Genomic DNA, 26,530 nt, shown 5'->3' on the forward strand with positions numbered 1-26,530 from the left:
TCAACCATTAAATCAATTTTTGATACACACAAGCCATTTTTAATTCACCACATCACTCTATCCACGTTAATTTGTCACCTAGCCTCCACACCTTCACATTACCCGCTCCGCAGTAAATCTTGCGTTGAAGCACACTGGGGTGACATTCGGTCACACCCAGTGGGGCCCGATGATGAAGCATGTCACCGACCAGGTCGGTGAGTGAGGGCTTTCTAAACAAACCTAATTGGTGTTGTTGACTCCTTGTGCTCAGTTACCTCTGTGTTTCTTACCAAGTAGCACTCTTCTGTTGTTATTTTTCTAATACAAGGATGGCACCAAAATTAAAATTAGAATAGTCTCCTTACAATTCTTTTATCCTCCTAAACGACCCCTAGCAAATCCCCAATAGCAGCTGCCATAAAAGTTGGTCTAGTCCGTTCAAGACTGAAATATGAACCCAGTATTATCTTTGACTAACTGATATCTACCTCTAGCCAGCCCCCTGGGCCTCAACAAAAATGATTGACTATTATCGGCGGTAAAAAAAACACAGGGCAAGAAGTTGCCATCCAAGGCTCACACTAAGCCAAGTGTACCCACTCCTAAATTTCAGCCCCTGTTGGATAATCCCCTTAGCCCCTCTCTTACTACAGCCATCCCCGCCTGACCCCCCCATAAAGGTATTATCCTGGAATATAGCTGGCCTTAGGTCAGTGGGGGGCAATGCACCCTGGAAACACTTTCTTGCTACACACCACATTATTGCCCTACAAGAAACATGGGAGTCCAACAATTGCTTTTATTTGGATGGTTTTACCTCATTTTGTAAGCACGCTATCCCCTCGAATATGGGAACAGCTAGGGGGGAGGTCTCCGGGAGCGTCGCAAGCTATGGGGGAAGGTGTGCCGGGCCATGAATCGGGAGTCTGGGGTCCGGGGCACCTACAGCCAGGCGACGCACCGGTGGTCGGACGTCCTGGCCCGGGAACACGACCTGCTCGACCTGCTAGGCGTCGAGATCCGTGGGCTTGGTGAGTAGTAGTAACTATTTAATCACTACTCTGTTTTCTCCTGCTCTATGTTATCATATTGCAAATGTTTGTTTTTTCCGAAGAGCAAGAATGCTGCCAATTACATTGCAGGTAAATTATGTTTCAAAATCTTGTTTCAAAATCTTGTGTGATTGCAGGTGCTCGCCTGCTCAGTGGCGGTGCTACTATGCTTACTTGTTTTCAATTTTGTGCTCATTTGGCCTGAGTGATTATGTATGAGTGTACTTTACAGAACTGCGTAATGCTAGACACTAGAGATTACACTGCAGGTAAATTATGTTTCAAAAGCTTCTGTGGTTGCAGGTGCTCGCCTGCTCACTGGCGGTGCTACTATGCTTACTTGTTTTCAATTGTGTGCTCATTTGGCCTGGGTGATGATTATGTATCAGTGCACTTTACAGAACTGCGTAGACATTAGAGACGCAAGTCCCGTACTTCCTTTGTACTCCTGCAACTAAGAAGAGATAGTGGTGGTGATCATGACCGAGTGTGTCTATCACTTCGCGTGCTGCCTGCCAGTCCTAGTAGAACCTTTTTGTAGTTGGTTTAGTGAGTTACATAACTTTCCAAGTAGACGGTACGTGAATCCAGCAATACTATATCCTAGTAGACCACATCAGATAGGTCAATAAATGTAGTGCAATTGTTGTCTATTTCCCCGAAATAATTTGTTATTGTTTTTTTGAAATGTTTGATTTGGTTGACAACAATCATCCATGTTTGTGTCTTTCTTTCATGTTGTACATCAGCTTCCCCCAGAGGCAAGAGGAAACAGGAGGAGGTAACGGTGCCGGCGGAGCAGGAACAACACCAGAAGGCCAGGATAGGTCCACCGAGGACTCCTCTGCTGGCCCCAGTAAGTTTTCCTGTTAATATTAATAATTATACTTCCCTATCTTTTACAGCACCTATTTTTTCCAAACGTTCCTCATTCTATTTTTTCCTAAATCGTCTTTGATCTTCTTGTAGACTGTTTCTAAATTATTATCCTGCCTCTACTATGACTCCCTGTGGTACTACTAGATTATTATTAGTCTGTCTATGTAGCTAACTAAGCTTGCACAGTTGGCAAAAGGTGTTAAACAAAACTCCTATTCTATTCAGCAATAGCTCTATGCACTGAGTGCATACTGCCAGCTGTCCACGTCAAACACCACCCATGGCCAGTTCTCCTGCCGCCACTGCCGCTGAACCTTCACAATCCTCTGAACCACCATGACCACCACCCCCACACCAGACACCAACGCCACCGAGCCCTGAAATGCATCATCCTCAGCGTGCGCTCCCTGCACAAACATGCCATAGACATCTGGGACCTCCTTGACACCCTATCGCCAGATGTTGCCTTCTTCACGGAAACCTGGACCAACGCCTACTCTGCCCCCGACATTGACAACGCTTTTCACGACAGCTACAATATCCAGAGGAAGGACCACCCCAACCGCCCAGGAGGAGGACTCGCCATCGCACACAAAAGTTCCCTCCGACTCTCCACCTCCACCACGTGCTACTCATCCGCCACCACTGAACACCTTCGCTTCAGGATCCAGACCACCCCAGAACCACACTTCGCTGCACTCTTGCCTACAGACCCCCGGACCCGGCGCTTTGTTCACCACTACCATTGTTGACCTCATCGCACCCCAGGCCATCGCCTCCATTGACTACATTCTCATCAGAGACCTGAACTTCCACCTCGACAACCTCAGCAACCCCAACTCCACCACCCTTCTGGACAACCTTGCCAATATCGGACTGTAACAGCTCATCAACACCCCTACCCACAAGGCAGCACACACCCTTGTCCCCATCTTCGCAGGTGGGAATAACTTCTGCTTCAGCCACACCACACAGCCCCTCTGGAAAGACCACCACTGCGTACACTTCTCTTTCAACACTGCCACCGTTCTCAAACCCACTCATCACCCTTCGCGAAGGAACTAGAGCAAGGTCACAGAGGAGCACCTTAACTCCACCCTCATACTCGACCCCCCTCCTCGACTCACGCCAACTCTGCAGTCAAGGACCTACACCGCTGGATCACCAACTGCGCAGACAAGCCTGCACCCCTCTGCACCACTGACAGACAACACGTCCTGAAGGCCACCTGGTTCACCTCCAACCTCCAAAAAGCCAGACGCTCCTGCAGACGTCTCAAAAACGATGGAGAAACAGCAAAAACACAGAAGACCAGACTACCTACAAGAACGCCATGACAGAATACCCCCAATGCATAAGAGGCACAAAGAAGACCGTCATCTGGAACAAAATCCTCACCAACTCAGCAACTCTAAGGAACTCTTCAACATCATCCAACAATTCACCAAATCCCCCAGCGAAGCCACTGACGTCACACCCTCAAAGGACCTCTGCAACAAGCTCGCTCCGACTTCCACCTGAAAATCAAGGCCCTCTATGACAACTTGAGCAAGCAGACCCCAGAAAACACCCTTCCCTCCAGCAATGACCGCTGGCCCACCCTCACCGCCTGGACCCTGGTCACCCCCAAAGATACCACCACGACCATGAAGAGCACTCACTCAGGAGCCCCCTCGGACCAATGCCCTCCGCACATCTTCCACAGAGCCTCAGCCACCATAGTGCCCGAGCTACGAACACCATCAAAGCCTCCTTCAAAGGGGGGCGTGGCTTGACTGGGCAGAGGAATGCCGTCTGCTAGAGCGGCTCCGCGGGCCAAGCTCATCAATCCGGCATTTATCCGGGAACTGGGCAACAGATCTCCTCCTCGACCTGTGTCGGAATACCTGGTGGACACCCGGCGCGAGTTAATGGCCGATCGGAGCTGGGATCTGCCAGCAGAGATAGCGCTGCGGTGAGACTGGCTTCGGTCTGAAGCTGCGGCCAGTAGCAGACGAGCTAGCCGGGGCGTGTGTGACCTGGGCGGCGTGGGACGCCCCATAAGGACAGCTATACCGCCTACTGCTTCTGGTGCACTACTGTGAGTGTGGTGCCGCGAGAACTGGGAACTCCAAATTAACTGCAATACTGACCTCTCGGATCTATTGCTCCTGCTGTTGAGAGAAAGCGTGGCGACCCTGCCTGGTGGTAGACATAGTCTACATTAACAACGCCGAAGCTTCCTTGTCGCCATGGGGAAACCAGACACGCCCCAACCTCGCATAAACTTCGAAGGTGCCGGGGGGAAAAAAGGGGCAAAGACTGCGGGAGCTGAGGAGGAAGAGCGCCAACACGCTGGAGAAGAAGCAACGGAACGTCTCCCTGCGGAGGATATCAAGACGATGTTCCCGGAACTAAAGGCCGGCCTGCAGGGGATAGACTCTAAGATGGACGCCCTGGCGGGGAGAATGGACCAAATTACCCAGAGAATGACTAAGCAAGAAGGTCGAGTGGCTGTTCTGGAGACACGAGTCACGGAAGCTGAGGAGGGCCAGACAGATGTGGAGAAGAAACGAAGAGGCATGGATAAGATACTGGAGTTCATACAACAAAAGAATGAGGATTTAGAAGCGCGCTCGTGCCGAAATAACATTTGCATTACGGGAGTGGCGGAATCCTCCAACATACCCAACATGAAACTCTTTGTGGAAGGTATGATGAAAGACTTATTCGGACCTGATCTCTCTCCAATGTGTTTCTAATTGAAAGAGCACAGAGAACAGCAGGCCCAAGGCCTAAGCCGGGAGCTCCTCCGAGACCGATCTTGGCGAGGGTCTTAAATTACAGAGATCGCGACAAGATACTCCGCCTCGCTCGTGAGAAAGGAACCCTCCAGTATCAGGAGAATGAGATAGCGATGTACCTGGATTTCACAATGCAGGTGCAAGCGGCAAGGCGTGAGTTTCTTCCCGCCAAGAAGATCTTCCAACAAATTGGAATGCGATATTCACTAATATACCCGGCGAAGCTGAGGGTGCAGGGCCCCGGGAAACCCACCTATTTCACAGATGCAAAAGCTGCTTTCTCCTTCGCGAAACAGATGGCCAAGGACCATAAAGCGCAACAAAGACAGGCTGGCGCAGATGGACCAGACAACTTAAGTGATGTCAAGTAGGCCTGACTGCCGGTGGTTAAGGTAAAGGAATTGGCCGCCCGGTGAAGCTGGAAATCGATGGCTGGTAAGAGAACGGACACTTGATTGCCCTATGAACAGTCTGGTTGCATAATGCTGCCAGAATAGACTGTCATGCGAACACTCACTGTTGATTGTTTATAGTCATGAGAGGGGAGATGTACATTGATGGTTGCTGTTGGTAGTCAGCGGCTGGTACGAGAGCGAACACCTGTTTGCCGCGCATTGATATACACACACGTTTCCGTCACGACACCAGGATAGAGTGTCATTTGAATATACACTGTGGACTGCTTCTTGATTTGGGAGGAAAGATGTTAGATGCCGATTGCAGCTTGGCCGCCCTGCCAAGAGTGCAGGGGTGAATGCCGGGCAACCATTGCACCCACTGGGATGATTCCCTATGATTGGTATTCTATTTCGAGGTGGGGTTCAGCGGGGGTGGGGGGAGGATGGGATGCTCAACCTGGTTGGGAGGTTGGTGCGAGTGGGGGGAGGATGGGGAGAAAGAGTTTGTTACTTGCATTACTGTTCAGTACTGAGTCACCATGTACGATAACAAAATTGGACCTTGAGAGTGGTCACATTGAGATTTTTGGTACAGGCCCGACGTCTGCAAAGCCCGGGACCCTAGGGATGAAAGACATTATGACTATACTACAGCTGCAGCTCTGGCGGAAGTCGCCTGCCACAGTTGGTATTTTTATTGCTGTTTTCTTAACCTGTATGGATGGCGGGGAACACTGATACACATATCGCAAACACATTAAGATGCCTCACGTGGAACGTGCGGGGCCTCAATGACCGTAGGAAAATCAGACTTACTCACTCGTATTTAACGAGGCACGGGATTGATGTCTGCTTTCTGCAGGAAACGCACCTGCTAGGAACCGACACTACCACTCTCAGGAACAGGCGGTGGGAGGTGATTGCTGCTACTGGGTACTCTAACTACTCCAGAGGAGTGGCGATAATGTTAAGAAGGGGTCTGCACTGGCGCACACATAACACAATTATAGGCAAGGACGGCAGGTACATCATATTGGTAGGAGCACTATACAACACACCTATCGCCCTCGTAAACATATATGGCCCAAACACTGACAGCCCTGACTTTTTCCGAATAGTGTGGCACGAGCTACAAAAACTGGGACCCATTTCAATTATGTGGGGAGGAGACTTTAACGTTCCCCTCTAGGCGGAGCTTGACAGACAAGGGGCCTCTCGCACTCATCACCCTAAATCGGCTGAACTCTTACACAAAATAATTGAAGGTCTCCTTCTGACAGATTCCTGGAGGGCCATACATCCGACGGGCAGGGAGGGAACTTGCATAACACATCACAGAAACGCCTGGTGGCGCTTAGACTACTGGCTTCTTACTAGAGATTTGCACGCTTGGGTGATGGATGCTTCCCATCTCGCACGCACTCTGTCGGACCACGCCCCCGCACAGATTAATATTAGGGTACCCCCGGCATACACGCAGCCTTTTACATGGAGATTCCCGTCTGGTGCCCTGCGGGATCAGGTTTTCCAGGAAGGCCTTAGAGCTAAGATAGAGGATTACTTCACGCTCAATGAAGGCTCGGTAGACTCACCTGGGCTGCTATGGGAGGCCTTCAAGGCTGTGACAAGGGGAGACTGCATAGCTTTAAAGACTGGGGTATTACGTGATATTCGAAACACCTTACATAGGCTGGAGAGAGAGAGTAATGACCTTGAGAAACAACAGGTAGATAGGCCATCACACCACACGCTTGCTAATATAAGGGCCAAACTCACTGAATATCAAACCGAGGCTGAGAGAGAGGTAGTGTATTTACATAAACACGCGCAGGCAAGGAGGTATGGCGAAAGTGACAGGCCTGGCAGGACGCTTGCACACCTGCTCCGCATGCCTAGGAGCAACTCTTATATTGCTGAAATACACACGCCTGACGGTGAGGTACTGCGCACGCCTCCTGACATACTGGAGGAGTTTGCTGGGTACTATTCTGAGCTCTATACCTCTAAAGTGTCCCCATCGCAGGCTGATTTGGTGAACTACTTTGACGATATATGCCTTGCGTGGTTTAATGACGGTGCACGACAGTACATGGAGCAGCCGTTCACAGTGGAGGATATAAAACAGGTTATTAGTGCCATGCCGGGCGATAAGGCCCCAGGGGCAGATGGCCTGAAAGCAGCCTTTTATAAGGAATTTGCTGACATACTGGCTCCATGGCTGCACCGTATGTACCAAGAGGCACTGGAAACTGGGGTGCTAACGCCCACTGTCCGAGAAGCCACTATCATAACGATCTTGAAACCAGATAAGGACCCTGCTAAGACGGATTCATACCGTCCACTGTCCCTTATAAATCTTGATGCAAAGATTTATGCTAAACTGCTCGCGGCTAGATTAACGCCTATGGTGCCACAAATTGCTCTGACAGATCTGTCGGGCTTTGTTTCAGGCAGGTCTACTGTGCACAATTTGAGAAACTTTTTTGGGATGCTACATTATCTGGCTCCACATGTGCAGGCGACAGCTGCCCTATTAGATGCCACAAAGGCATTTGACTCCCTGGAATGGGACTTCCTCTTTACCTTGCTGCGCCGGCTGGGTTTTAGCCCTCTATTCATACAGCAAATTCAAATACTGTACACTAAGCCCACTGCCAGAGTCCGTGTAAATGGGCGTACATCCGAGCCCATCACAATAACCAGAGGCACTAGACAGGGGTGCCCACTGTCCCCTCTACTTTTTTCCATCGCAACGGAGCCTCTGGCGGCCAAACTCAGACAGCAACATGCCAGCAGAAGCATAGGGTTCACTACGCGCGGTATCATCATCTCACTGTACGCAGATGACAATACTGTCTATCTAAATAACCCACGAGACAACTTTGATACGATAATGCGATAATTCATTAGATACGGTAGCCTAACAGGCATACAGGTTAACTGGGCCAAATCGACAATGATCCCATTGACTGACGACACAGCTCAGTTTACTACAGAATTTCCAATAACCTGGGCAACTGAGGGGGTGCGATATCTGGGCATCCAATTAAGCAGAACGCTGCAGGAGCTGTGGACATTGAACTATGGCAGAGCGATGGAGTGGATAGAGAGCAGGGTGGTGAGATGGAAGAACCTCCCATTATCCCTGACGGGGCGCATAGCCATTGCTAAGATGATAATCCTCCCTAAATTGTTATGCCTTTTTGTCAATTTGCCCATACCACTGAACTCGCATTTTTTCAAACGTCTGCGCACAGCGATCTTGGTCCTGGTTTGGGCGGGTAAACAACCGCGAGTCTCCTGGCAGGTGCTGACACTGCCCTTCGCACATGGAGGCTTGGGGGCCCCAGATTTCGAATTATATGCTTATAGTGCACAGGCCCAGTTCCTGCATTATTGGCAGCACCCTGTTCCCTACCAGCCGCATGTAGCGATTGAGATAGATAGGATTGCTCCTCTCCCCCTCAACACGGTGATTTTTAAGCCATACAAACACCCATGCCAGGACGTAGACACCGTTGAAAGTGTAAGATGGGCTTGGGGTAAGATCGCAAAGAGAGCACATATCAAAACACTATATGCCCCATCAATGTCCTTGAAAGGGAACCCATTAATCACACCTCTTGTAGATGAAGCGATAGCGAGAAGAGCGCAGGCCCACAACCTACACAAGGGGGGGGGATCTGTACCTGGCGGGAGAATTTTTGACACTACAGGCTGTGTGTAAGTCGGAGGCCCCCACGGCATCTGACACCTTGCTCTACTACCAGATCAGGGCAGCCTGCAAAGCCACTTATGGTGACTTCCCTAACGAACCAACTGTACTGCCAGCATTAGAGAACGTACTAGCTAGTGCTTCGCCCCGTAAGCTTGTCACTCGCATATATAGCATAACACAAAAAGAAAACCCACTCACTAGTCCCAAGTCGCGGGAGGCTTGGATTGAGGAGGCTGCTATAGACATCACTGAGGAACAATGGAGCTACTGTTGCACCCAGCTGGAGCATTTGTCACCGAACTATAGGCTCTGGCTCATTCACTTTAATTATTTACACCGTCTATACCGCACACCCTCACAGATGCACCGAATGGAGCTGCGTGACGATGATAGGTGTTGGAGGTGCAATGTACACAATGCCAACTTCACAAACATGGCTTGGGGCTGTCCCGAGGTGTCACAATATTGGGAGGACATATTTACGCATGTTGAGAATATAACAGGCACTGCCGTAGAGATATCGATTATGCTGGCATTACTGGGATATGTGAGAGACATACCGGTGCAGAAACGTAAACTTGCTGCGATGCTGCTGCTGATGGCTAAAAGACAGGTAGCAATACACTGGCGGAAGAGACGTCCGCCTGCGGTGGCGACCTGGATAAAGGCAGTTACATTTTGCAAAGACCAGCTCGAGGGATATTGGGAGCAGATGCCGGGTGGCTCTAGGCCCGCGGATATATGGTCCCCATTTATAGACTGGCTCAGACTGAGAGGAGCAGACCTCCAAACAGAATAGCTTACACCTTGTAGCTCTTTGATACTTCCACTCACATAGAAGAGAGTTTCTGCGAGAGAAGTACAGTGCTATCATGCATTGGCACCAGTGCGAGACCCTCGAGAAAAGGGGGGTGCTGTCTGCGGGAATTTGCTGACTGATAATGATCGAGGCTGATTTTTGTGATCTTTATGCTATGTATTCTGATATCCCGTACTGAATTGTGTTAACCGAATGATGCATTCTGAGGAATTTTTGACAAAGACTTAAACGCTGCCTACCTCTGTGGTTGTTGGCTCAACAGCTGTGTACTTAGGGACAAATGTCTGATTACCGCCGGCCTCCGGGTTGTAGGCAGTGTGCTGTGTACACTTTGGTGACTCAATAAAGGTTTTGAAAAAGAAAAAAAAAAGCCTCCTTCGAATCCGGCACTTTCCCCAACAACTGGAAATGCTTAGAAGTCAAGACCCTCCTCAAGAAACCCTCTGCAGACCCGAAGGACTTAAATAACTACCTACCGATCTCTCTCCTTCCTTTCGTAGCCAAAGTCACTGTATAGAACGTCAACACCCAGCTGACAAACTTCATCAAAGAGAACTCCATCCTCAACCTCTCCCAATCTGGATTCCGCAGCAACCACAGAACCGAGGCCGCCCTCCTCGACAAACTACATTGGCAAGCTCCTCGAACAAGGCCACACCGCAGCCTTCGTCCTGCTTGATCTCTCCGCAGCTTTGGACACCATCTCCCACCGCACCCTCGCAGCCAGACTCCAAGATGCCGGAATACAGGTAACCGCCCTTAACTGGCTCCGCTCTTTCCTCGCCGGCAGGACCCAAAAAATCAGACTCCTGCTTTCACTCTCTGTACCCACAAACATCAGCTGCGGAGTGCCACAAAGATCATTGCTCAATCCCACGCTCTTCAATATCTACATGGCCCCCTCACCACCAAAGTCAGACAGCATGGACTCAGCATTGTATCCTACGCTGACGACACCCAGCTCATCCTCTCCCTCACGTAGGACCCCAAAACCACTAGACTCAGCTTCCAAGTAGGCATGCAAGACGTAGCAGCTTGGATGAGCAGCAACTGTCTGAAAAACAACTCTAAGAAGACAGAAGTCCTTATCCTTGGACCCACCCCCTCAGCTAGGGCCAACTCCTGGTGGCCCTCCACACTCTGCATCCCCTCCACCCCCATAGACCATGCCTGGAACCTCTGCATCATACTAGACTCCTCCTTCACCATGACCCGACAGATCAACGCCGTCGCCTCCACCTGCTTCAACACCCTCCGCATTCTCCACAAGACTTTCAAGTGGTCCCCCCGAAACCAAAAAGACTGTCACCCATGCACTCATAACAAGAAAATTGGACTATGGAAACACCCTCTACACTGGAATCAGCAAATCCCTGCTGCGCAAACTCCAGACCATCCAGAACACGGCAACCACACTCATCCTCAGTATACCACAACATGAGCACATCACCCAACACCTGCAAGATCTCCACTGGCTCCCCGTTGAGAAAAAAGTAACCTTCAAGCTACTCACCCACACCTACAAATCCCTCCACAACACTGGACTCAAATACCTCAACGAAAGAGCCTCCTTCCACGCACTCAAAAGGAACCTCCAGTCCGCCGAGCTCGTCCTAGCACAGACCCTGCGCATCCGCAGAACCAGAGCGGTGAAAGAGCCTTTTCCAACATTGCGGACAATGCCTGGAACGAGCTCCCAGTAAATATCAGATGCTTCCCTACTCTGTATACCTTCGGTTGAACTGGAGCTACCCCCGCCCCCAGTGCTTTGAGACCCTCACGGGTGAGTAGTGTGCTTTAAACCTCCTGATTGATTGATTGGGAAAGCTGCTAGAAATGTAAGGTTTGAAGGTGAAGCCTTGTCAACAAAAAACATTGCCTTTCATTTAGAACTGTCTGTAAATAAGGTGCTAGGCAAAGAGAAAGAGGTTAGGAGGTTCTCTAACTGTAATACTTCTGTTCACACCCCCCCTCCCGCCCCAAACCAGATATATATGGTTATAAAATATTCCTTTAATTCGGCAAGATGAGACACCTTCAAGGCATTCTGGGCTAAAAAATCTTTCTGGAACACACATCTTAGTAAAGCTAAGTTTAATATATTTGAGCCAATTAATTTCTAAGGAGGTTTCCAGGGCCAACCAGTCACTCAGAATTTGCCTACGGAAATGGGCTTTAGTGCTTTATCAAAATGTAATCCAAAGTAGCAGCGGCTTCAGTTTTAAGTAATCTTCCAAATTAGTTAAGACCAATTCTTCATGACAGAATGAGGCAGCGTTGATTGTGGAACAGCCAGAAGCCTTCTTAAAAATGTGTTCTCAATCGTTTGAAGGGATTTACTATTAGAATAACCCCAGACACCAGCACGAAACAAAACAATTGAAAGACATTTACTTTTAGACACACACATCAATCCTGCTATTGGCTTACGCCCTAGTCTTTTAGAAAATCAAAAAAAGCATCAATTGAACGTTGGAATTGAAGAGCACTAATATTGAACTGAAATTTCCAAATAAAATCAACATCCACGGGGATTCCTAAATATGTCAAATGTGGAGTTTTTAAAAATTCAGTACCACCTAAAAGAAATGTCTTTGTTTTAGCGAACGTTTGGTAACATTTCATTATAAATGATTTAGTCCGATTTGTCTCAAGTCCCAAATTTCCCATAAAACTACTAATAGCATCAAGTAAGATTTGGAGTCCATCTGCGATTCTGGCTATGAGTAAGGCATCATCTGGGTAAAGTAAGAGAGGGACAAATCGGGAGGCAAACTTTAGCAAGTCACTACCCACAACACACAGTTGATTCTTCAAACAATTTGTATGAATTAAAAAGAGAAAGGGGGCCAAAAAACAGCCTGGTCTTATCCCAGCTTGGTAAGGAAATGAATCTGTGTGCAGCCTATTCCTGCTGAATCGTACCTTGACTGTGGTGGTCACATGGAGTCTACAGAGTAAGTTGATAACAGCACTATCAATCCCTAGATCAACCACAATGGACCACAATTTAGCTCGATTTATTGTGTCGAAAGCCCATGTTAGTTCCTTAAAAGCAAGATGGACACAACCTTTTTTTACCTTAGTATATTTTTGTATAATCAAAGACAGATTCAAGGATTGTTCAAGAATTCCTAACCCGGGTAGAAACCCGAATTGTACATCCTAGATTGTTCGGGACAACAATGCTCAATCCTCCAGATTAGCCAGAATTACCCTGCCCAAGATCTTTACAGTACTGTCCAGCAGGGAGATTGGGTGATGGCAGTAAGGTTGATTCTTGTCCCCTTTTTTGAAAATAGGGACAATAATAGTCTCCTGCCTTGTTTATACTAGGTGTCCAACAATGGCACTTCTTATTACATTCGCAAGTACAGGTGCCTAAAATTCCAGTAATGATTTATAAACATCTAGAGGGATGCTATCAGTTCCTGGGACTTTATCCAAAGAACCACATTTAATGGCTAGAGTAACATCTGATAGTTCAATTGTTCTGCTTAAAGCAATTGTATCATTCAGGTCACAGGATGCCACAATGTGTGCTTGAATACCAGTAGACTGGGCTCCTGAATAAAATATTTTTTTTAAATGTACCACCCAATCATCAGCTGGTATCAGAAACTCCAGCCTAGGCAAATCCTCTCCCAATAAAATAGGTGAATTAACCACCTGTCAAAAGGCTCGAGAGTCCTGCCCTAAGATCGTCCCAGGCTTTCTTTCTTATTTTGGCCTTTCTTGAGAAGACATCTTCCTTATATGATTTCCTCACCCAAAGCTACACCTGCTTTATCTGGGGGCATTTGGCAAGTGCTAGCTTTAATGATCAATGGGCTTTTGAGCAGGCTTTATCAAACCACGTGGGGCTGACACAGACCTTTGCTGCACTTTTAGTTAATCTGGCAGCCATATACTTATTTACAATGGAATGAGCTTGTATCACCTCTGCAGCATTTGTATCAGCCCATAATGCCTTAGCAATTTCTGACTCATTAATGGTGACAAGGTCTGCAAGAAAAGCATCCTTGTCTATTTTTCCCATTTAATATTGACTCCCTTATTTTTACTATATTCTACTGTTTTTTGAGAGACATCTTGAGAGTTCCTGGCAGAATTCAGTTGGAGGTCCAGAATTAGGGGATCGTGATCACTTATAAGCTAGGCAAAACACTGCACCCAAAATAAGCTGATGCTAGTTCTTTAGAATTAAGAAATTAGAATATATTTAATGATAGACGTTAGACCCTGCCACATAAATGTTGGAATCTGCCTATACCTAGCATAGTGCCGATCTTGGACAAATATCAAATTATTTGCTAATAGACCTCTATTCAGTGACTCCCTGTATGCCTAAAGCGTGAGAGGGGATGATCTAACTCATCACTAATGCCATATGAGGACATCATTTTGGGATCAGACATTTGAATGTTTTAATAACCCCCCGATGGATAATAATTCTTTATAATGCTCAATAAGAACTTTATGTAGAGCCTCCTGCAGCCCATCCACCACCTTTGGTATTGCGGAATCAACTATATTTTGATAACAATTTGCTTACAATGAATCGTAAGATTTAAGCAAAGGCACCAGAAGTACGTGAAAATAAGGCATGGAACTAACTTCGCGTATTTTCGTGTCAATGAGTGTTACTGAAATAAAAGAGACCAGGCCTCATTTAGCCCGGCCTGATTTTGAAGCAGTCGATGGGACATGATATATGCTGTAGCCAACTAAGTGAGAAGTATCCAACAACCATGCCCCTTGGCAACAGATTATTGAGTGCTGAGCCACAAGACTTAGTCACTCAGTGTTGGTTAGCTTTGGACAATGTCCAGCTATATTCGACGAGATTATAGACCAGTTCTTTTCCTTGGTCGTTGTGGTGAAAGGCAGCCACTGGATGAGACCTAAAGGAGTGGCTGAATTACTCTGCTCCACCAGATTTTGAGTCACTTGTGGAAGTCAATATTGTTGTTCCTGGGATGAGAAGACCTCGTATCTATCAAAAAGAGGGAGACTGTTTTGTAAACTTTGTGGATGATGAATCCTGGGCGCCTCCTTCCCTGTAACATTTATTTGGTCAGATAGCTGACTCTTGTCATCTGATTTCCACAAGTAAACGGGTTTCGGCTCATAAAAAAAGCCAAGAGGCTGAGATCTAATACCATCTGGAATAGTGCCTTTATTCGAAAGGCTATAAAATAACGCCTGCACCAAGTTAGGTCTCCTAAAGTTTAAAATCCCACAGTCACCCTTTGAGGATTTCTCTTGTGGTCCAACCCATGAAACTCGTCTAGCAGTAACTAAAATCTTTAGATAGGTCTCTGTACCAACTAGAATGTTTTTCACCCCATATTGTGCCTTATTCCCTAGAGAAGTATGAAATTCAAACCATGAAGGGTCTATATGTGGGGCATTTTCCAAAACAAATATATAGAGAGTATACTGTGGAGGTATGTGCGGACACCCATCAGGAGCTTCAATCTGGATCATAGTGAGAGATCCATGATCATTTGGATGGACCCCATTTTGATGCCAATGTTCTTCCTTGTAAGTGAGGGTTAGGAATAGCTGCACTGGGAACTGCCAGTACATGCAAATTTGCATCCTGAGTAAGACACAACAGGGTTGCAGAGTTAATAAGTAACCCATATAGACAGTCATGTACCTACTCATCAACCCATGCAGCAGTTTACACAACAACAGAGAGACTGCCTCAAATTGTAAAGCGCTCTGATATCCTTCGGGATCAAGTTTGCGCTATATAAAACTTTATAAATAAATAGAAGGCTATGCCTGGGTTAAATATACGATTGGGCATAACAGGGGTTCAACAAATTTCTCTAAAGGGGCTAATTTGGTTAAAATATTATCGTGCATAATTTGAATAGAAACCAGTTTTCCTTCCAAGAGATTTTGTTTTGAATTAGCGAGAGAAAAAAATTGGGGGATTGTCGAAAGGTGACTCTCCAGCTGGGCCATTCTAGCAAAACAATCTTGGACAGTTACATTGGTCTTGATTGTAATGGGTGTGGCATTCTGTACATAAATCTTACCTTGGCTATTCTTGCCACTTGAAGTTTGTTTTTTCTGGGGCACACGAGTGGCCTTAGAGAGTGTAATTTTACTAGTTACTTTTTTTACTGCATCTTCTATTAGGAGGATTATTGGGGTAAGATGTTACTTCCAGCCTATACAAAGCTAAAGGCTCTTGGACAATACATGGATTTGAGGTACTCAATACATCATGAATATTATTACTAGGAGTAGGTGGGTCAGAGTGTGAAACAACACTGGGGATCAGCTTAGGGGACGCAATCACATTAGATTCAATTGAATCAACAGTACAAGGGTTTGTCTCTGATTGGATGTAATCTGAGGCATCAGGTCTCTTTAAAGTGGAGTCTCAGAAAGCTTCCACACGAACGTTACACCACACAGGGTGACGGGATGGGCCTCTACAAAAAGTCTCAAGCCTTGGCCCCAATTTTTGATCCAAGGGACTGTGAGGGGGATGGAGACGGGGGGCCCACAAACAGCCAGCAGCTGACTCTGGAACTGCTCCCATCTTGCAGCTCCTGTCCTAGAACATAAATGGCCTGAGAGACAAAATCAAACGTGGGATAGTGCTTCAGTACATCAAACGCCTTTCCCTGGACCTAGTCCTTTTATAGGAAACTCATCTAATAGGTAACACTTGTAGGGCTTTGGACTGCTGGGGCTACAAAATTAGTGGTACATGTAGGGTTCACCTCAGGGTCGAGGGGGGGTCGGGATACTCCTGAAGAAACAACTCCACCTCTTAGTGGGGCAGACATGGACTGATGTGCAGGGCAGATATGCGGCTATATCAGGCATATGGGAGGGAAGGAGGGTGACAATAGCAACAGTATATGTACCACCAGCACTGCATAACATAGCTTTCCCAGACCTAAGCAAGATGTTGTTGGACCTACTAGAGGGGGAACTTCTGATTGGAGGAGCTTTTAATACGAAACTAAGTGATAAAAGGGACTGATCTCCCGACAATGCCCAAGTAGACGCTCTGGTGTTTCCGATTTTTTGTTGACCATGGAAGTGGTTGAAGCATGGTGAAGTCATAATCCAGACACACAACAGTACACATTCCGCTCTGGAGCACACAACAGTCTCTTGAGAATAGACTACATCCTTATCCTGTCTGACCAGGTCATCATTCTTCGTGAAGTGCGACACATGGCAAGGGGAATCCCTGATCACTCCCTGGTGTGGGAGGGACGTATAGTGTGGGTACTCCTCGCTCTCAAAGGACCATATCGGTAAACCTCTGGTACCTAAATGTCCCAAATATTAGGAACAGGCTGGTGCAGACAGTAGACCATCATTTTAGAGAAAACAAAGCCTCAGTTGAGTCCCCACAGATGTTATGGGAGGCCTTCAAACGGTGGTCAAGGGACAAGTACTCACACTCTTGATCGGGCACAAGAGAGATAGGATAGCAGCTGTAGGGACACTGTAGTATGAGATACTAGAATTAGAGGCAGAACAAGCAAAGGAGTCCAATGACGTTATTAGGCACACATTCGTTCTTAACCCCTTCGATGCTTGTGACGGAACCGTTCCGTCATCAGTCACTGCTGAGCTGTGCTGATGACGGAATGGTTCCGTCACGACTGCACCCTGTTCTGGAATGTCCAGCACAGGGGCGGAATCGGCGCCGCACGGAAGCGGTTAAGAGACAGGAATAGAGAGACTTAGCATCTGAGGCTGCGAAGGCGAGGCACTTGGCAACACAACACAAAATCTAGGAAGTGGGTAATAAAGTAGGGAAATTATTAGCATGGCTCAAGAGGCGCAAAAGTGCAAGCCGGTTGGTCATTACTATAAACCCCCTCATAGGAACAACAATAAAAGACCTGCAGGAAATCGCCAAAGCCATCGTTACTTACTACTCTCTAATCTACACCACGATGACTCACACCACCGCTGACGATGCCAAAGAACTGCTGGTGGACATGCCCCTCCACATCCTCACACCCGAAGACCTGGCACTGATGGAGGGAGACCTCACTTATGAGGAAGTGACACTTCCAATCTGCAGTACTCAAGCAAGTAGAGCAAAGGGACTGAACGGCCTCCCTATAGAGCTTCATAAGTTGGTGGCCTCCAGGGTAGCTCCTTAGCTACGAAATATGTACTTAGAGAGTCAGCAGAGGGGATACTTCCTGAGAACCAGTGACTGGCCTCCATAGTGGTCATCCACAAAGAGGGTAAGATGGTGGAAAGTTGTACATCCTACCACCTCATCTAGAGGGTACGATTCTAGCTAGGGTACTAGCATCCTGACTCATACAAAGCATCCCCAAATTAGTTCACCCAGACCAATTCAGCTTTATGCCGGGATGTAATAAGGCACTCAATTAGCGTCGTCTTCGGGGTGTGCTGAGTAGGGTCGAGACTATACAGGAAGACTCAGTAGTTTTATCCCTCAATGCCTGTATGGCCTTCGACACAGTCAATTGGCCATGTGTATTTGCTGTGCTGGAGCAAATGGGTTTTAGTCCTAAGTTTCTCGTTTAGCTCCGACTCCTTTACACAGAACCCTTAGTGCAGGTGTTGGTAAATGGGCATGTTTCCAATATTTTCCCCCTTCGGCATGGAAAAAGACAGGGTTGCACCCTGTCATTTTCACATTTTTGCTTTTTTTCTGGAGCCCTTAGCTACCTGGGTTTGTGGAAACCCACTGATCAGGGGGCTGAGTTGGACAGAGGACTGCGTGGAAAAAATATCTCTGTATGCCGACGACATACTCCTCTATGTCTCTGCACCACATACCTTGATCAACAGAATACTGAACATATTCACCAAATATTTCAGGTATTCTGGATACACAATTAATTGGTTTAAAACCACGATATACATCCTGAGCGGCCCAGTCCTAGCCCTACTATTGGAGTGTGCAGCGGAGGTGGCAACAGGCATCTTTCACCTCGGGATAAACGTTACCACAAAACCTGATCTCTTCTACACCCATAATCTTCAGGCCCCACTGACACGACTGCAGGGAGATGTCTGCCATTGGAGATCGCTGCCGCTCTCCTACCTTGGGCGGGCAGCCCTATTCAAAATTATGGCGCTCCCGCAATTCTTGTACGTGTTGCAAAATGCACCGTACCCAATCCCGGGGTCCTAGCTTAAGGCCATTGAAGGTGAGATCAAAGCATTACTGTGGGACGGAAAGCCCTCGCCAATAGTCGCTGCAAACTTGACACATTGGATGGTATGATGGAGGGATAGCACTACCTGGTATCTGGAAATATTACTGGGGTGCGCAATTGGCAGTTGTCAATCAGTGGGTACACAGACCCCATGATGAACCCACATATTGAATGGACAGATATGTTCTTCGTCTAGGAGGATATGTGAGCGCCCTATATGCCAACCCCAGGCATCTCCACCTTACTGCGCCAACAGAACAGGCAGTTTGTCTCTGGCACACAGTGCATTGAGAGCTAGGTTGGCAGGACAAGATCACACAGGCAACACCGCTATGGGGTTCAGAAAGATTAGGTACGTTGAGCAGGTGCCCGGGGTTTGACAGATAGGATCTGTTAGGCATTTCAAGAAGGGAGATCTGTGGTTGAGGAGAGATGTGGCCCCTGTTACCGATTTGCAGCAAGAATATGAACTGACACCAATGGAAACATTCCGATAACTGCAAATAAGACACGCCCTCCTAGCGGTTATCACACGAGGGGACGAACGGCATGAGGCATCCCTATTATGTCAATATTGGATCTATGCTCCTTTTCCGCAGTGTTTACCTCCTTTCTTGGTACACTACTTACTCGTTTATTTTACTATTCTCCTTGTTTCTTATGTTCTGAGATTAAGGCATTTATTTGTCTGGGATTTAGGTGAAAATTCATGATGTGTATTCTTACTGTTGGCAATATTGGATTCATGTCCTTCCCTCCTTCCTTTTGGAAAGCGCTCTGATATCCTTCGGGATCTTGGTCATACTATATAAAACTTTATAAATAACTAAATATTAGAAGACAGATTACTAACGGATCATATGGACCATAGGGCAATCTCCCTGACTTACCAAAAGCTTATTAATAATTTACTGGATCCCCTCCTAAGTCTTTGGGAGCAATGGCAAACAGAATTGGGGGACATAGCAGATGAGGACTGCCCGGAAGCCCTGGCCTTTCCTAAGGAGGTGGTCAGATCAGCGAGCATGATACAGCTTCAAGTCAGAATCTTTCATAGATCCTATCTCTCCTGCAGTACCCTGGCTAAGTTGGGCCGAGGTGCAGACTCTAACTGATGTAGGCAGTGTGTGAGGAAGGGTACATTTTATCACGTTATGAGAATGCCCACCGGTGAGAGACTACAACTCGACAACTCGAAAGAGAGTGGCGGAGGACCTACCATCTTCCAGACAAACTGACTTATAGATTGGCTTTAAAAACCCACTATAAGAAGGTCCGGGAGGAAAAGAAATCTTTCCTCTCAACAAAAATTTACTTGGCGGCCAATAAAAGTAAAACTTTGTTTAATGTTGTAAAAAGACCTCTCCTCTCCGGCAGCGATGAGTCAACCATTTAAACCTACAAAAGATTGGACGGAACAAATGGCCCTCTTTTTCTTTGGAAAAATTAAACTGATCCAGGATTCTTTTGTAGCTCCTGTTACAATGTTGGAGGTTCCGGTGGATGACCACCAAGTGGTGGGCCCCAGTTTGAGTGCCTCCCTTAAGGAGTTTCCGGAGTTGACTTTTGAACAATTTTAGCGTTCATGAAAACTCTGAAATCAGGGTTGCCTACGGACCCCTGTCCGACAAAGGTCTTATCTGCCTTGGCAGATGTGATTAATCCCTATGTAAACCCTATCCTGAATACCGCTTTGCGTGAAGGGATGATGCCACAATTATGGAAACATGCTAAAATCCTTCCACTACTCAAGAAACCACTGGCGGATCCGGAGGTAGCCATTAATTACAGGCCTATATCCCTTCTGTCTTTCTTCTCGAAGGTTTTAGAAAAATTTGTAAATCAGGTTTTAACAAATTATGTGGAGACTGAGGCGCTGCTACACCCTAGTCAATCGGGCGTCAGAGCTAATTTTAACACTGAAACTGCCCTACTGGAGGTGGCAGAATCCGTTAAAGCTACGCTGGATAGAGGCAATGTAGTTTTGGTGTTTTTGGACCTCTCCGCAGCCTTTGACACCGTGCCTCATTCAAAACTACTGCAAAGACTGAAAAACAGCGGTATTGGAGGCACGGTGTTGAGTTGGTTTATGTCCTTTCTCGCCAATCGCTCCCAAACCATCTGGACCCCCCTTTCTTGGCTGAGATGCCTCCTTTGAATGTGGGGGTGCCTCAGGGTTCGATCTTGAGCCCCACATTATTTAACCTGTATATGGCCCCCTTGGCCACTCTTGCAGAGAAACTTGGGGCTAAGATAGTGTCTTACGCTGATGATACTCAGCTGTTTACTTGCGAGAAAGGAGCAGAATTTGATGGCAACTTGATTAACACCTGCCTCACTAAAGTCTTCTCTTGGCTGAGTTATAACCATCTTAAATGTAACTCAGAGAAGTCAGAGATCATCTTTTTTGGGCACCGGCCACCCAACTTGTGATCTGAATGGTGGCCCCAGGCTATGTCACCCCCTGTGTCAGCTGTTTCTCAGGTGAAAAATTTAGGAATTAAGCTGGACTCAACCCTCTCTATGAAGGCGCAAATACATTCGGTAGCCGGGGTATGCTTTGGGCTGTTGAAAATGTTGCGAAACTTTCTCTCTTTGCTGTCCATCCCTTACAGGAAGACAGTGGTGCAGGCCCTAATAATATCTAGACTAGATTATGTGAATTCCTTGTATCTCGGCCTGCCTGAATATCTTTTGGGCCGGCTACAAGTGATTCAGAATGCAGCTGCTAGAGCCATCTTTTTGGTAGGCTCTAGAACCCATACCACCCTGCTTCTGTCATCACTACACTGGCTTCCAGTACGGAAAAGAATTCAGTTCAAAGCCCTGGTCCTGGTTTTTAAAGCCTTTCATAAAATTAGAGCATTCTACCTCAGGGACAGATTTCAGCCCTATTTTCCTAAACGCAACCTGAGATCCTCATCACAACTTCTGATTGTCACTCCTAGGGTGAGATTGTCTCGGACGGGTGGGAGATCTTTTCATGTGGTGGCCTCATGGCTGTGGAACAGCCTTCCCCTCCCCATTAGACAGAGTTCAGACCTTCTGACTTTTAGGAAAAGTCTTAAAACGTGGGTTTTTCAGCAATAAACCGTTTGATCGTTGTCAGTGTGCTCCGATGTTAGGTGACGTATGTTCTGCCCTTAGCGCCGGGACACTCCAGGGAGTAGCTGTGCGCTTTATAAACATGCACTAACATAACATAATATACTTTGAAGCTTAATGAGTTGCATCCACAAAGTGTTGGAAATATTACTATCCCTCAAGTGGTGTCTACGAACGTATGGGAGGATACTGATCTGAACTGTAAGGAGCAATCCTGAGTAACCCTGGGGATGACTATTACAAAACGCAACATTGCCCGATTGTGAGTAGCGCCCACAGCACCATCCCTTCATGACTGGGAAAAGGATATGGTCTGGTGCATGGTGGTCGAGAAAGTAGTCTACAAAGGTAGGGGTTGTCCCAGGAAGTGGAAACAGGTCTGGGGTAAATGGAACCTCTATCGGGTAAGTCAGTGCATGCCCCCCTCAATGGGACCAAGTAGTACTGCAGACGTGAGACTTGATAACTATGGTGATCATGTTGATGGGATCAGACAAGGGAGCCCTGCCTAATGGTGGAAATGTGAAAATGTCTGTTATTTACCCTTTTACTATCCTTGGTAATCTTGGTGTATTTGCTGCTGAATGCTTTGTTGTGTCATGAATAAAAAGAATTTTAAAAAAAACTTCTACACAAACAATTTAGAGAACAATGCAGTGGACTTGGGACCTCCACATTAATAGATCTTAAAATCCAACATATATGTAAAACAATTAAATATCAGAACAGGGCGTGTGCAGTATTTTTTTAGGAAGCTGCCATCCGTCAAATGCTGCTGGCAGACACCACAACTGATGAATATCCCCTAAAGTCAGTTATGAAAGTCAGCTGAACTACAATAGCCAATGCCATAAAAGGGTTGTCCAAAAGCATAATTTCTCTATCTTTGTGTATGTATGTTATGTTATGACTTAAGGCACTAGCAATACACCTAAACTTCTAGGGAAGGCCTTAGCTGACCTCGCAGAGCCAGACCTAGAGCAAGCACAGTATTGTCTGTGGCATTTCTCGCCGTTCACCACTCGGGCTTACCATCCAACAGGGGCCGCCCATCATTTTCCTTCAATTGGCGCTTCGCACTGAAGTGAGGCTGCCAGTGTCATTACTCTCTTGCCCAAATACTCACAAGTCGCTTCGATGGACTGGCATCGCGCAGGGAACATCTGCGGCGCCGCAGGGCGCGCTCCAGCGCTTCTTTCAGATCTTCGCGCGCGCCTCCTTGCTGTCTGCTGCCAGGTGGCGAGGCGTTCGTGATCATTACTGTACCGATGACGTCACAAACACTGGAAGAACGGTGAGGTCATTTTGAGCCCAGAGCTTTTTTATTTACGACAAAAAGCGCTAACGGCTCATGTCGTGGCGCAGAGAGCAAAATAGACCATCGAGCTTTTAAATCTTGAGAGACCCATAAAGGCAGCCTTAATTGGAGGTACTAATAGTATTACGCTGAAAGAACTGTGAAAGTAAACGTCAGTGGAATCGTATGAAGCAAGTGGTAAACGTGTTTCTCTTAATTGTACCTGAAACTGGAAAAGTATTTTTCCATACAAGCCAAACATCACGATTCAGGCGGGAGACTACTGATTCCAAGGCTAGTCTCCCGACTACTGCATGCAGAAACCTGATTCCTCAGTGGGCTTCAGGTGGCAGGGGCTGCTGTTGTGTGACTCGTAACAACAGTTGTTTTAGTATTCAATATACAATAAAAATGACTAATACCTGTCACCCAAGACATTCTTACAGCTTTGGGGGCTTGGAATAGTCTTAATTGTCACTCTTGTAGGAGTGTGATGGTTAGGAGTTGTGTTGCTACCGCCATTGGCAGAGATGGCAGGGACAATGGATGGTGCAAGCTGCAGAGGACTCCGGACAAGGGCCCTTGCACCTATTTATTTACAAATTAAACACTGCTCACAGGTAAGGAAAAAAATATATATTTGCATTTCTGAAATCTGCTCCTGCAGCAGCACACTTGCAAGTCCCATACATGATAATAACCCTGATGCATGCTGCAACAGACGTAAATGGGAGCAATACATTCTCCTGATTATTTTTAAAAAGTCTCCCACTTGCCTCTTCCAAAATGTTGGGATATATGGGTTTCACCTAATTGCACTAGCTGGTATGGAAATCTGGAGCCAGACAGATGTATGAACATTTCATTTTGTTAGTCTCTAATAGCAATTAGAGACTCGCAAAATGAAATGTACTTACTAATGTGTCTCAGACATATTAGCGCTTCCCAAATGGAATGTACCAACCCAATTTTGCAAGTCGGTAACCTATTACCTCCTCGCAAAATAGGGTTTGCAAGAGGCTATTAGGAAGGGGGGTGCCAAGGGCTTCCCTTCCTAATAGTGAGTCACATGGGGAGGTACGATTGTTTTGCAACCGAAATGCAGTCATAAAACTATCACAGTTAACCACCTGCTTAAGCCAGTCACAAACAGAAATAGGTCCCCCGAGAACCCCTTCCCCTTTGTGAATGGTAGCAAAAACATTGCTGGACAAAGCAGGATCCAGATAATCTAAAAATACCTTAGGGTTCCTCAGTTATCACCTTTATTAGTGAATACTCTAGGTATAGCTAAAACACTTATCTAGGCGGGTAAGAAGAGCACAATGGCTCAAACTCATCTCCTTCTCTCAAACATGGTCTACACTCAATAACTAGCATGTCAGGTCAGGGGCATTCATCACGGCTAAAGGATCCATACAAATGGACAGTAGGCTTAGTCTATCCTACCTGGTGATGCTAGTGCATCACCAAAAAACCACCCAGGTCAGCTTAGGATGCCCTGCCTGAAACACCCTACCACGGCGGTCAGATTCCAGGATTCACCGGCGGAAAAGCTGAAAATCCGTCCACAGTGTGCAGATTTGCTCGGAAAGGACAAAGACCGCCGTTTATCCAGCGGCCACAAACACATGGAGCTATCTGAAGTATTGCCACCGATCCCCGTATAGCCGGATTCTCCGCAGCGGTGTAATGGGCTGTTTGAGGCATTGTGATATGACCGGTGGCCTTCACTGCATTCCGCATGGTGGTAACTCTCTATTGGCTCCATCCGCTACTGGTGCGGATGGAGATTTCTGGCGGAACCACAAACACTGCAGCGGACTGGCAATAGGTTATCAATGCCCATCCTAATGCGGCGTTCGTAAAGTCCGCCGATGGAGTGCGGAAAAAGAAATGAGAGGCTGGGGGAGCTACTTGCCACTGGAGGAGGAGACCCCACTGTTGCACCCAACACTCCTCTGGAAGACCTTGTGGAGGACACCCTAAATCCTGCAGCCTGCGTGGGGGTCACCCGGCTGGACTCCTCCCGACCCACCCAACAATCCCAAGGTAAGTGCCATGTGACTGCGATCCCGTCCCCTAACAATGCCCATGACTCCAGAGCTAGCTATTTGATAACCCAGTAATGCAGGCCATGCACACCTGAAATGCCCTATTGAATTGTGGTACTTGTAGTGTGACCACAATTCCCGTATACCCCCACACAGCCAGACCTGTCAAGTGAAAGTTATTCCTAAAGCCAGTCAGGGAATGCAAGCCTGCATGCATGTAGCAACATCCCATGTGCAAGATACATATCATTAATCATACACCCATTTACATCACAGGTGCGTCTGAACAATCCAGCACCGACAGTGAGGCCCTACACATAGAGGAGAACCCTGAGGACACCGAGGGTGAGGGCCATCCTGCCCCACGACCCGGACCATCTCAGCCAGCAGCTGCAGTACCACCACCTCCCCATGTGGACAGGGCCACCCCTGCAGCCACAGGTGCCCAGCAACCACCCCAAGTGACACCCATGTCAGTGGTACAGGCCATACCACCAGCACCCAGGAGGCAGACACGGCGGACAGCCACTGTGCAATCCCAGCCCAGCGGACTGAGGCCGCAGCGCGACGTCTCAACACGCGCTGGCAGGGGGTACCTGTCCGGGATCCTGGGCTGGCCATAGAACGCCGGATGCTTGCAGTGCACCAGAAGCAGGCACGGCACCTGGCAGCCATCCACCTGCAGCTGAATAAGACCGCGCAAAATGTGGGCCAGCTCACAGAAAGCATGCAGGTCATGACCGTAGCTGTCCGTGAGAACAGCCAGAGCCTGGTGTCCCAGCAGGATATCACCCGCCGCCGCCACCGCCAGCTGCTGACCCGCCTGTCAGCCTACACCCGATCTAACCCCATTATAGGAAATACCATCTCCCAACTTTCGCGCCGCTCCCTAGCGATGCAGACGCAGATGGTCCAATGCTGCCAGGACGTCGCCAGGGCCCTTGAACAGGTGACAACAGCTGTGCAGAGTCTGCAGGCCTCTGGCCATGGCCAAGCAAGTGGGGGGGATGATGCCAGCGAGGGCACTTCCAGTCACAGCAGCCTGTCCTTGCTGCTGGTAACGGAACGCCGCCGCAGCACCAGGCTCACTGCAGCATCACGGGCCAATAGTTTCGTGGAGGACGTGGAGAGGTGACTGGGTGCGTCCAGCCTGAGGCATCAGTGACACTTTGGGCCTGATTCACAGAACTAACTTAAGACAAAATCCTAAACTTACTACTTTTGGTATTCACAGAAGTTAAGATTTTG

The sequence above is a fragment of the Lissotriton helveticus genome, chromosome 4_1, assembly GCF_964261635.1.
Source record: "Lissotriton helveticus chromosome 4_1, aLisHel1.1, whole genome shotgun sequence".
In the NCBI taxonomy this organism is placed as follows: domain Eukaryota; kingdom Metazoa; phylum Chordata; class Amphibia; order Caudata; family Salamandridae; genus Lissotriton; species Lissotriton helveticus.